The sequence below is a fragment of the Apium graveolens genome, chromosome 5 (genome assembly GCF_009905375.1).
Source record: "Apium graveolens cultivar Ventura chromosome 5, ASM990537v1, whole genome shotgun sequence".
In the NCBI taxonomy this organism is placed as follows: Eukaryota; Viridiplantae; Streptophyta; class Magnoliopsida; order Apiales; family Apiaceae; genus Apium; species Apium graveolens.
In genome coordinates, this window is record NC_133651.1 from 231,521,537 (window position 1) to 231,533,250 (window position 11,714).

An 11,714-nucleotide genomic window follows, 5' to 3' on the forward strand; every position below is an offset into this window, starting at 1 on the left:
GCGATGAGTTTGTCCACCTTGACCAAGACATCCTCCACAATGCCTCGTGGATATGTAATAGAACGATCGGTCAACTGCAATGACATGTTTGTCGGTTTTGGCTCAGGCAAACCAAGTTTCTTGAAGACAGATAAAGGCATCAGATTGATGCTAGCTCCCAAGTCACACAAATACTTGTCAAATGACAGATTGCCAATGGTGCAAGGTATCGTGAAGCTTCCAGGATCTTTAAGTTTAGGAGGTAGTTTATGTTGCAGCACAACACTGCATTCTTCCGTTTGAGCAACAGTTTCCAACTCCTCAAGCTTCAACTTTCGAGATAGAATACTATTCATGAACTTAGCATAGCTCGGCATCTATTCTAGAGCTTCCGCAAAAGGTATGTAAATGTGCAACTTCTTGAAAACCTCCAAAAACTTAGAAAATTGCTTGTCGAACTTATGCTTTTGAAGCCTTTTAGGATATGACGGAGGTGGGTAGACCTGTTTATCCCCTGTATTACCCTCAGGAGGATCGCTTTCAATAGATTTCTTCTTCAGTTCCACCTCGACATCCTTCTGCACCACCTTTTCAGTTACTTTCTCATCTTCTGGATTTGGGAAAGGTGCAAATGCACCTGCATTCTGGACAAAATTTTCAGACTCTTTGTCTTGCTGAATTTGGGGGCTTGCGACCTTTCTAGACCTCAAGGTGATGGTGTTCACCTGTTCATTAACTTCTCTCTTTCTTGGATTGGCTTCTGTATCACTAGTAAGCACACCTGATGGTCGATTCAATAAGGCGTTAGCAATTTGCCCTATTTGGTTCTCCACAGTCTTGATAAAAATAACCTTGCTTTGGCATATAAGAACCTGGTTTTTGCACATAAGCCTCAACTCCTCCAGTTCAGATTTTTCATTCAAAGATAGACCTGTACTTCCATGAGTTTGCTGTTGAAGTTGGAGTTGTTGTCTTGGTGCATATTGTAATTGTTGAAAACCAGGAGAATTGAATTGCTTGATGATTCCAGTTGTCAGGATGATAAGCTGGTTGTTGCGATCTCTTAAAGTTGCTCACAAACTGAGCCGATTCACTAGATATAGCGCATTACACCAACACATGCGAACCTGCACATAGCTCACAAACACTGGTTATCTAATTAACACCATAGTTAGCCAGAGAATCGATCTTCGTAGACAACGCCTTTAGTTGAGCAGTGATAGCCGTAGCTGTATCCACTTCAAGAACTCCGGCTACCTTGCCCTATGGCAATCTCTGGGTTGGATACTGATATTCATTAGCAGCCATCAGTTCAATTAGCTCATAAGCTTCCTCATAGCTTTTTTCCCATAATGCTCCACCTGATGCTGCATCGAGCATGGGTCTTGACTGTGCTCCCAAACCATTATAGAAGCAATTGATGATCATCCAATCAGGCATTCCATGATGAGGACACTTCCTATGCATCTCATTATACCGCTCCTAAGTTTAACATAAAGATTCTCTTGATTGTTGCGCAAATTGAGTAAGAGCATTCCTGATTGCAGCTGTCTTCGCCATAGGGAAGAATTTAATGAGAAACTTTTGAGTAAGATCTTCCTAAGTAGTGATAAACCTGCTGGTAGAGAATGCAACCAGCACTTAGCCTTGTCCCTCAGAGAGAACGAGAACAGTCTCAGTTTCACCGCATCCTCAGACACACCATTGAACCTGAAGGTGTCGCATATTTCTATGAAATCCCTAATGTGCGTATTGGGATCTTCCGTTGGAGAACCCCCAAACTGAACTGAGTTCTGGATCATCTGGATAATGTGAGGCTTTATCTTAAAGGTATTAGCTACGATTGTTATTCCTAGTGAACTAACAATGAGATTTACAGAAGGGGGGTTGAATGTAAATCTCAAAACTTTTTCAAGTTTTGAGCAGTTTCAAAGGCTGTGTGTTTAAGATAAACAAGTGTGTGAATTGCTTTAAGCTAATACAGACAGATATATATTCAAGCACAAAAGTACAGAACACAACAGACCTTAAAAACTTTTCTGGTGAATTTGTTGTTCCACCAGAGATGGTATTTCAGAAAATCTGTGATTCAAGAAGTTGATCACAGCTGCATCCTAGTACAAACTAGATAATTTTTCTCAAGATTTTTCTAAACAGCTCTGGAAAAATTCTTCTCTAATTACTAGCCGCTACTTGGTTTATATAACACCAAGTTTACAAGTGAAGACAAAGATAAAAAGTACAATAATAAAATAAGTTCTCCACTTGTTTCTTCTCCATTTTACTCCAGTGCATTGTTGAATATTGCCTCTTTATACTAGAGTAGAACGACTGCTTTTTCTGATGTTCCTGAAATAGGCTACCACATCTCAGTTGTCTCTGTCAACCCATGTGCCTCTGTTTGTAGGTACAACTACCACTTGTCAACTGCTATTTAACAGAACATCCGTTGAAACCTTTATCCGTTGATGGCTTTATCCGTTGATGTGTTAGCAGTTGAAGCTCTATCCGTTGATGCACTCATCCGTTGAAGGATGTTATCCGTTGAAGCTTTAGAGACATCCGTTGAAGCTTTGTTTCTCATCCGTTGAAGGTCTTTAAGTTATCCGTTGACACCATTTCATTTATACAAAATTACAAGGCATGAAATATTTACAATTGGCCTTCCTATCTGCATATCCTTTAGTAGTCAACATGACTTATAATTTCCCTCAACATTTAAGAATTATATCTCAAATTCAGAGACTGAAATGTGCTACAACACTAGACTTATTTCTAAGTAAAGCTACACCATCAACGGATAGCCAAAGTGGTCTTATCCGTTGAGGCTACAAACACTAGATTTCTACTTAAGTGTTTTGTTAAACATATCATCAAACTAATGCACATATATTCCTAACAATCTCCCCCTATTTATGTCTATAAGAATTGTAGACATAAATTCAAGGTTAACTTGATGATAACAAAACACTTAACAAATATATGAACTGAAACTAAGTAGAAATTTAAAAGTGCTGCAAAAGTGTATGTACTAGAAGGTAATTGAAGATTTACAGTGTTTCCAAGGGTGCTCCTCTAGCCTGAGCAAATCATCTTTTTCTTCTTTGATCCCTGGTTTTCTTTCCTAGCCCTTTGTCATTTTCCTCAATTTGGAGTTGGAGTTGTCTGAAGAATTCAGCTTCATCTTCATCACTGATATCCAACTTAGATTGCATTTCTTTGAGAGTTTCATTGCTGGCAATCTTGAGTTGGTCTTCAAGTCTGAAAAATCTTCTGACTCCTTTATCATCTCTGAATTCCATCAACCAATGAGGTGATTTGTGAATTGTAGTTCCCCTTTCTTGAATGAGTAAGGTTTTGGGCAAAGCATTGGGCTCCCTCCAAGTTTTCCTTATGTTGGCAATCTTGTTGAGAATTTCAGTCTTGGCAGTCCTGGTAAAGCCAGAATCCTTTTGTATGGCTGAAAAGACTCTGATCAAGGTAGAGTAGCCTTCATTTAGAATCCTGTAGAGAGGCCATGTTCTTTCCCCAGCTCCTTTGTATCTGAACACCAATCTCTCTGGTAGCTATCTGTAAGCAGCAATTCCCCTTACATCCTCCAGCTCATCCAGATAGAGTTCAATGTCTGAAATTTCTTTTATGTCACAGATGTGAACATAATCATCTTTAGAAATGGGTGGCTTAGGGTTAGGTTTATGTTTTTGAGTGAATTTCTTAGAGTTTAGGGGAGGTGTAGATTTGGATTTTCTTTTCTGTTTCTTTGGTAGTGGAAGAGTGGTTAAAAAGGTAGGCAAATTGATGGTGTCCCAATCAATAGGTTCCTCTTTTGGGATGATTGGTTCACCATGGATGTTTATAGTGGGATCAGCAACAAAGGGTTCAGGTATGGAAGGTAGAGATTTAGTTTCTTCAGTGTTGCCTTCACTCCTTCTATGTGCCTTGGCCTTTCTTCTGTTTCCCTTCTGCCATTCCTCTTTTTCCTCTATGCTTTCACCAAATATACTCCCAAAAACCTCATCTAAGTTTGCAATCTTGTCTTCACCCCTGACTTCAATTCCTTTCTCATTTTCAACTAGACTTGACTTTAGCTTTTGTTCAAGCTTTGCTTGTGCTCTTTTGTCAGCCTTGAGTTTTTCAGCTTCTTTCTTTAACCTTTTAGTTTCTTCCCTCTTGGCTATTGAGAATTTGGGATGTCCTTGCATCACACATATGCTCTTTCCCTCTCTAAAGATAATAGCCATGTTTCTCCTTACTGCCTCATCCATGGTCTCCTTGTGTTTTATGATGCTTGTACCCAAAACTTTGTCTTCATCAGGCTTTGGAAGAGGAAAATCCACTTCATTCATCTGAGCAAAGTCTAGAGGGTTCTTTGTGGAGTCCTTGCTGGATCTGGTATTGGGCTTGAGAACCATAGGTTTTAGATTCTTGAAAGAAGTCGCTCCAACCTTATTTCTCCTTTCTGGCTTGTGCTCCATATTGATTAGTTCAACCTTTGTGCTATGTTTCACAGATATTGATTTATCTTGTGTTGAGCCACACAGCTGTTGCATCCTTTCATCAATTCTCCTCCTTTGCTCTTTCACTTGAATTTCAGCTGCTGCTAGCTGGATTAAATCAATTCCATCAGGCTTTCCTTTGATTTGAATGATTGGAGAAGTAGTGATGGCAGGAACTAGCACTTTAGATATTTGGATTTTTGTAGATGGCTCTCCTTCCCCTTCCCTTCTACTCTCCCCCTTTTTGTTATCATCAAGGAGAGGGGTCAAGCCCTGTGCTTTTGCCAGCTACATAAGTAGATTTGTTTGAGATTGTTGGTTGTGAAGAATGGTGGCCACAGAATCTTCAATAACTTGAACTCTGTCTTCCAATTTGGCCAGCCTCTTTTCAGTATGTGATTCCTTTTTCAATCTCAACAAAATGTCCTGCATTGTACCAAAGGGCATGACTGAATCCAATTTTTCAGAATTGTAGGATTTCAAGTCAGCAATATCCTTTCTGAGTTCATCCACACTCAGATTCTGTCTTACTTGCTGCAACTTCATGAGATGCAGTGAGTCCAAGTGAGCTGTAAGGATAGCCTTTGTACCAGCATGAGAAGTTTTCTGAATGGCCTGTTTGATAGTACTGATTTGTTTGACTATGGAGACATTGAATTGCCCTGTTGTAGACTCCTTTGTGAAGGCCCATTCAGGTAGATTTGGAATAGAACTAGGGCCTTCATCTCCCCCTAAGTTCATGCTTCCATCAGAAGAAACAAAGTCATCATCATCAGAATTTACTCCAAATTCTTCAAATGACTCACCAGCTGTTGAAGGCATCTTGTTAATAGCAGTTTTGTCCCTTTGAAGAGATGCTGTTGTATGTACTAGATGTAGTGTCTTTTCTGCCTCCACATTGCCCTGTGCAGCCAATTCTTGATAGGCTGAAACAGGATGAGTAAAAGTGTCAGCATCCAAGGAAATGTTATCAATTACAACTTTGTAATGTTGCTGAAATTGTCTTTCCTTTTCAGCATCATTCACAATCATTGACTCACTAGCAATGGCTGGATCCATCCTTATATCTGATGTACTTGCCTTTCTCTCATTTTCTCTATGTTCTTGCATCAGGGGCTCCCCCTGGCTCACACAACTCACTCCCTCACCTTCACCTACTAAGGTGGTACTCCTCTCACTTACTTTTGCCATGCTGGAAGAAATAGCATGCATATTTGAGCTCTCAATCTCTCCTTTTGCCTGGGAGCAACCCAGCCTCTCACTCAAATTGTCACTCCCTTCCCTCAGTCCTAGAAGTGATTGTACAGTAATCAAGTCTTCTACACTTGGAATTGTTTCAGTTGTGTGTGTAGAGACTATCAACGGATGAGGAATAGCCGTTGAAGGTGAAACTGATGGTATCAACGGATAACTGCTGTTAAGCTTATCCGTTGAAGAACAACCACTTGTCAACGGATGAGTGATATCCGTTGAAGAAGGAAAAGAAGTAGAAATTGAAAGTGATATAACTGTTGAATCTGTGTAGATTGATATGAGTTTTGGTGACACAGATCCTTCAATTACATCTGAAAGAATTTGCGGGTGATCCAACAAATCATCCAAAAGATGATGATCACCTGTATTTGAGTGGGGCTCCTCCCTGAGTTGTAAAGAGGGAGAATCAGGAATTGATGGGAATAACATATCCACATCTAGAGATGGTGAGGAAGTGTGTGGTGATTGATGTGTGTTAATTGTGAGAGAATGGGGCTGTGACTCCACATTTGTTGGAGCCACATCAAACTGAGTTTGAGAAGGCATAGATACAGATGGATGTATCTGTGCAGTGTGTGCACCCTGTGTAGAAGATTGGGTTCTAGCTTTCTTTCTTCTAATAAAGGCTTTTGTTGGTGAGTGTTTGGCTTTAGTGTCCCTCCCTCGTTTGTGTGTTCCTGGTTGGGAACTATTTTCAATAGTTACATCCTTTTGGGAGGATGCAGCTAGGGATATGCTAGTAACCTTTTCAACCACCACAGCTTTTTGAGAAACTGTGGCTTGGCTAGCTTGGGAAGCACTTTTCTCTCCTTCCTTATCCTGGGGGTTTCTTTGATGTTCACCCCTCCCCTCACCACTCACACCCTTTTCACTCCCCTCAGGGTTAATGGTAGGTGTTACAACTATTGTCTTTTGAGAAACAACAGAGGTGGTTTTCTTTGTCTTTGATTTTGAAAGTTTAGTTTTGGTGACCTTGGTAGGAATCTGTTGGGGCATTGTCACAGATTCCATGGCCACACTAGAAGATAAAGAAATAGAGGGGTTGGAAGAAGTAGGAGTTGTAGAAGCAATTACCTCACCTACCTGAGGTGCATTCATGATTGGTAAATATACCAATGGCACACTGCTGTTGAGATCCATTCTCAATAAATCTGCAAGAACTCTTTTCTCTTGTGCCCAACACTTGAGTTTATTATTCTCATTCGTAATGACCAAACCTTCAGCAACATGGTTAGCCAATAACATAAAGAATCTAGCATAATAGATGTTATTAGGTCTATTAGCTTTGTTACCTAATCTAGTACCCAATTCTAGCATAACATAGTTGCTAAAATTAAAATACCTATCAGAAACAAGCATATAGAGCATATTAACAAGAGATAAAGTTATGGCATCAAAATTGCTAATTTTCCCAGAGAAAACCTTGATAAATGCATCCCCAAGAAAACTCCATTCTTTCCTAAGGCCTTTTCTTTTAATACTCCCTAAACTAGCAGAGTTAAGAGAATAACCTATGGAATCTAACATGCTGGATACATCATTATCAGTGTGTGGTGTCATGGCATTGTTCTCAGGTAATTTAAAACATGCTAGTAAGTCATCACAGTTAACACAGTGATTTTTACCTTTGAGAGTGAAGGAGATAGTCATATCTATGGAGTTGAACTCAGCAGTTGTCCAAATCTCCTCAACTACTTCACAGTAAATCGTTGGGGCTTTCAGCATTGCATAGCTAAGTTTACAGTTTTTGATGAAGTCCATCATTTTGTGATAATCTGAGTGGGCTTCATTCTTTTCTACCAAAGCTATGAAATTGTTCTTCTCATAGATGAACCCAGATTGAGACATAATCTTTACTATTGGTGCCATTGTTGTGAGTAGAAATTGCAGAGAATAACTTGAAGGTTTTGCAGAGAGAAAATGGTAAAAGCTTTGAAATTTCAAGAAAGCGTAAAGTAAAAATGAAAAATCAGAGGGGCTTATATACTTTCTCAAATAAAAAAAACATAAATAAGAGATTAAACAATAAATATGTGTAAGTGAATTTCAGCCGTTTAAGAATAAACTCTAAGTATTCTGAAAACTACCTTTAAAACAAATACATACAGTTGTATGTATGAGTATCAACGGTTAAGACAATAGAATCAACGGTTGTGAAACACTTGAATCGACTGATGTGATATTTCAACGAATAAGGTAAACTATCATCCGTTGAAGAGCACTTCAGTTTTATCCGTTGACGGATAAAAATTCCAGAAATGTATATGACTTTCAACGGATAATGAACATCCGTTGACAGAACAATTTTGACTTTCAACGGATAGGGAATATCCGTTGATGGAATAATCTGTATTAAAAATCAAATTTGTTCTTGCAGCTAATACATTTCAGGCTTCAATTCAAATTGCAATAAGGACATGAATTTTAAGAGTAATTAAGCATACCTAGCTCACTTACCGATCTTGTGAATGTTGATTCATCAAGTGGCTTGGTAAATATGTCTGCAATTTGTTGTTCACTTGGAACAAAATGAAGTTCTACTGTACCTTTCATCACATGTTCCCTAATGAAGTGGTACTTGATATCAATGTGCTTGGTCCTTGAGTGCTGCACAGGATTCTCTGTTATGGCTATGGCACTTGTGTTGTCACAAAAAATAGGAATTATATCAACATGTAGTCCATAATCAAGGAGTTGATTCCTCATCCATAACACTTGAGAGCAGCAGCTTCCAGCAGCAATGTATTCAGCCTCAGCTGTAGAAGTAGAGACTGAATTTTGCTTTTTGCTAAACCATGATACAAGCTTGTTTCCCAGGAATTGGCAGGAGCCTGTTGTACTTTTCCTGTCTATTTTGCAACCTGCATAGTCTGCATCTGAGTAGCCAATTAGATCAAAACCAGACTCTCTAGGGTACCAAATTCCTAGATTTGGAGTCCCCTTGAGATATCTGAAAATTCTTTTAATAGCTACTAAGTGAGATTCTTTTGGGTCAGCTTGAAATCTAGCACAGAGACATGTAGAAAACATTATATCTGGTCTACTGGCAGTTAAATATAAAAGTGAACCAATCATGCCTCTATAACTTGTAATGTCCACAGACCTTTCAGTCTTATTTAATTCAATTTTGGTGGCAGTGGCCATGGGAGTTTTTGCAGATGAACATTCTATTAAGTCAAACTTCCTTAAAAGATCATAAATATATTTAGTTTGACTAATGAAAATTCCATCACTAACTTGTTTAACTTGTAAACCAAGAAAATAGGTTAGTTCTCCCATCAGGCTCATTTCATAATTACTTTGCATTAGCTTAGCAAACTTTTTACAAAGCTTATCATCTGTAGATCCAAATATTATGTCATCTACATAAATTTGAACAAGTATACTAGAGCCATTAACATTCCTAAAGAAGAGAGTTTTATCAACAGTACCTCTAGTGAAGTGATTCTCCAAAATGAATTTTGATAAGGTTTCATACTAGGCTCTAGGTGCTTGCTTCAGTCCATAGAGTGCTTTCAACAGATAATACACATAGTCTGGAAAATTTGGATCTTCAAACCCTGGAGGTTGACTTACATAAACTTCTTCCTCCAATTTCCCATTTAGAAATGCACTCTTGACATCCATTTGATAGACTTTGAAATTGGCATGGGCTGCATAGGCTAGAAAAATTCTGATGGCTTCAAGTCTTGCAACAGGAGCATATGTCTCATCAAAATCTATTCCCTCTTGTTGAGAATAGCCTTTAGCAACCAATCTGGTTTTATTCCTTATGACAATGCCATTTTCATCCATCTTGTTTCTGAATACCCATTTTGTGTCAATAGGACTCTTGTTCTTTGGTTTGGGTACCAGCTTCCAAACTTTGTTTCTCTCAAATTGGTTCAGCTCTTCCTGCATAGCTAATATCCAATCTGGATCCAATAAAGCTTCTTCCACTTTCTTAGGTTCCTCCTGAGATAGAAAACTACTATACAGACATTCATCTTGAGTAGCTTTTCTTGTTTGCACTTTAGATGATGCATCACCAATGATCAGTTCAAAGGGATGATTCTTGGTCCATTTCCTTTGAGGTGGAAGATATACTCTAGATGAGGTGGCCTCAGTATTGTCATGATGTGAGACAGAGTGTTGATTAGTTGAAACAACCCCTGAGTTGTTGGTCCTTTGCAGGGAACTTGGAGTTCTATCAACTGATGATGTAAATCGATTATCCGTTGATGAACTATGATCAACGGATGCTTCATTTTGTACTTCAACGGATGATGCACTATGTCTTTCAACGGATACTGTATTGCCTCTATCAACGGATGCAGAATTTTGTGCATTATCCAAGGGCATGTTTTGAATCCCTTTTGAAGTGTCATCTCCATCAGTCTCCTCTTCACTATCATCACAATATATCTCAATGTTGTCAAATTTGAGTCTCTCATGGTGTCCCTCATCTGTTAGTCCATCAATCTTTTTATCATCAAACACAACATGAACAGATTCCATAACAATATTGGTTCTTAGATTGTAGACCCTATAAGATTTTCCAGCTGAGTAACCAACAAATATCCCTTCATCAGCCTTTGCATCAAACTTCCCTTTATGGTCAGATTGATTTCTCAGTATAAAGCATTTACATCCAAAGACATGAAGAAAGTTTAGAGTTGGTTTTCTTCTCTTGAACAACTGATAAGGAGTCATGCCTTTAGCTTGATTGATCAAAGAAATATTCTGAGTGTAGCAGGCACAATTAACAGCTTCAGCCCAGAAATATGTTGGTAACTTTGATTCTTCAAGCATTGTTCTAGCAGCCTCAATTAAAGATCTGTTCTTTCTTTCAACTACCCCATTTTGCTGAGGTGTTCTTGGAGCTGAGAACTCATGCATGATTCCATTTTCTTCACAGAATAGCCTCATTGTCAAATTCTTGAACTCAGTTCCATTATCACTCCTGATATTCCTAACCTTCAAGTCAGGATGATTATTGACTTGCCTGATGTGATTGATAATGATTTCACTTGCTTCATCCTTTGATCCAAGAAAATAGACCCATGAAAACTTTGAGAAATCATCTACGATCACTAAGCAATATCTTTTTCTTGCAATTGACAATACATTGACTGGTCCAAACAAATCCATATGTAGCAGCTGTAATGGTTCATCAATTGTTGATTCAAGCTTTTTTTTGAATGATGCTTTCCTTTGTTTGCCTTTCTGACAAGCATCACACAGACCATCCCTTGAGAATTCAACAAGAGGAATTCCTCTAACTAAGTCCTTTTTGACTAGATCATTCATTGTTTTGAAATTCAAATGGGATAGCTTCTTGTGCCATAGCCAACTTTCAACTGGACTTGCTTTGCTGAAGAGACAAGTAATAGATTCTGCATCAGTAGAGTTGAAGTCAGCTATGTACACATTTCCTTTTCTAACTCCAGTTAGAACCACTTTGTTGTCTTTCTTACTGGTGACAACACAGGCTTCAGAATTGAAGGAAATTGTATTCCCTCTATTACATAGTTGACTGATGCTCAGTAAGTTGTGCTTGAGACCATCAACTAATGCAACTTCATCAATGATGACATTCCTTGTTGAAATCAAGCCATATCCCATAGTAAACCCTTTGTTGTCATCTCCAAAGGTTATGCTAGGGCCAGCTCTCTCCTTAAACTCTGTGAGCAGGGAGAAATCTCCTGTCATGTATCTTGAACAGCCACTGTCCAAGTACCATAGATTTCTTCTGTTTCCCTGCACACCATAAAATCAATCAAGTTGATTTTGGTACCCAAGTTTCCTTGGGTCCATTCATGTTAGCCTTTCTCCTAGACTTCATTCCTCCTGCATCTTTAGACTTAGGTAACTTTGAGTCAACCTTGATCTTAGATGTAGTTGGTTGAGGTGTAGGGTTAGTCACAGAATCATTTAGCACATTTGGAATTTGATAAGGCATGGATTGTGCAAACATGTTATTCCACATAGGCATATTGTATGGCA

General features: G+C 38.7%; 1 non-coding gene across 1 annotated transcript; it reads left to right on the forward strand.

The window, feature by feature from the left end:
• The first annotated feature begins 1,417 nt into the window (after positions 1–1,417).
• On the forward strand, positions 1,418–1,524 carry LOC141662959 (small nucleolar RNA R71). The gene has a single exon (XR_012551057.1). It is a non-coding gene; the product is annotated as a small nucleolar RNA R71 (small nucleolar RNA).
• The last annotated feature ends 10,190 nt before the right edge of the window (positions 1,525–11,714 follow it).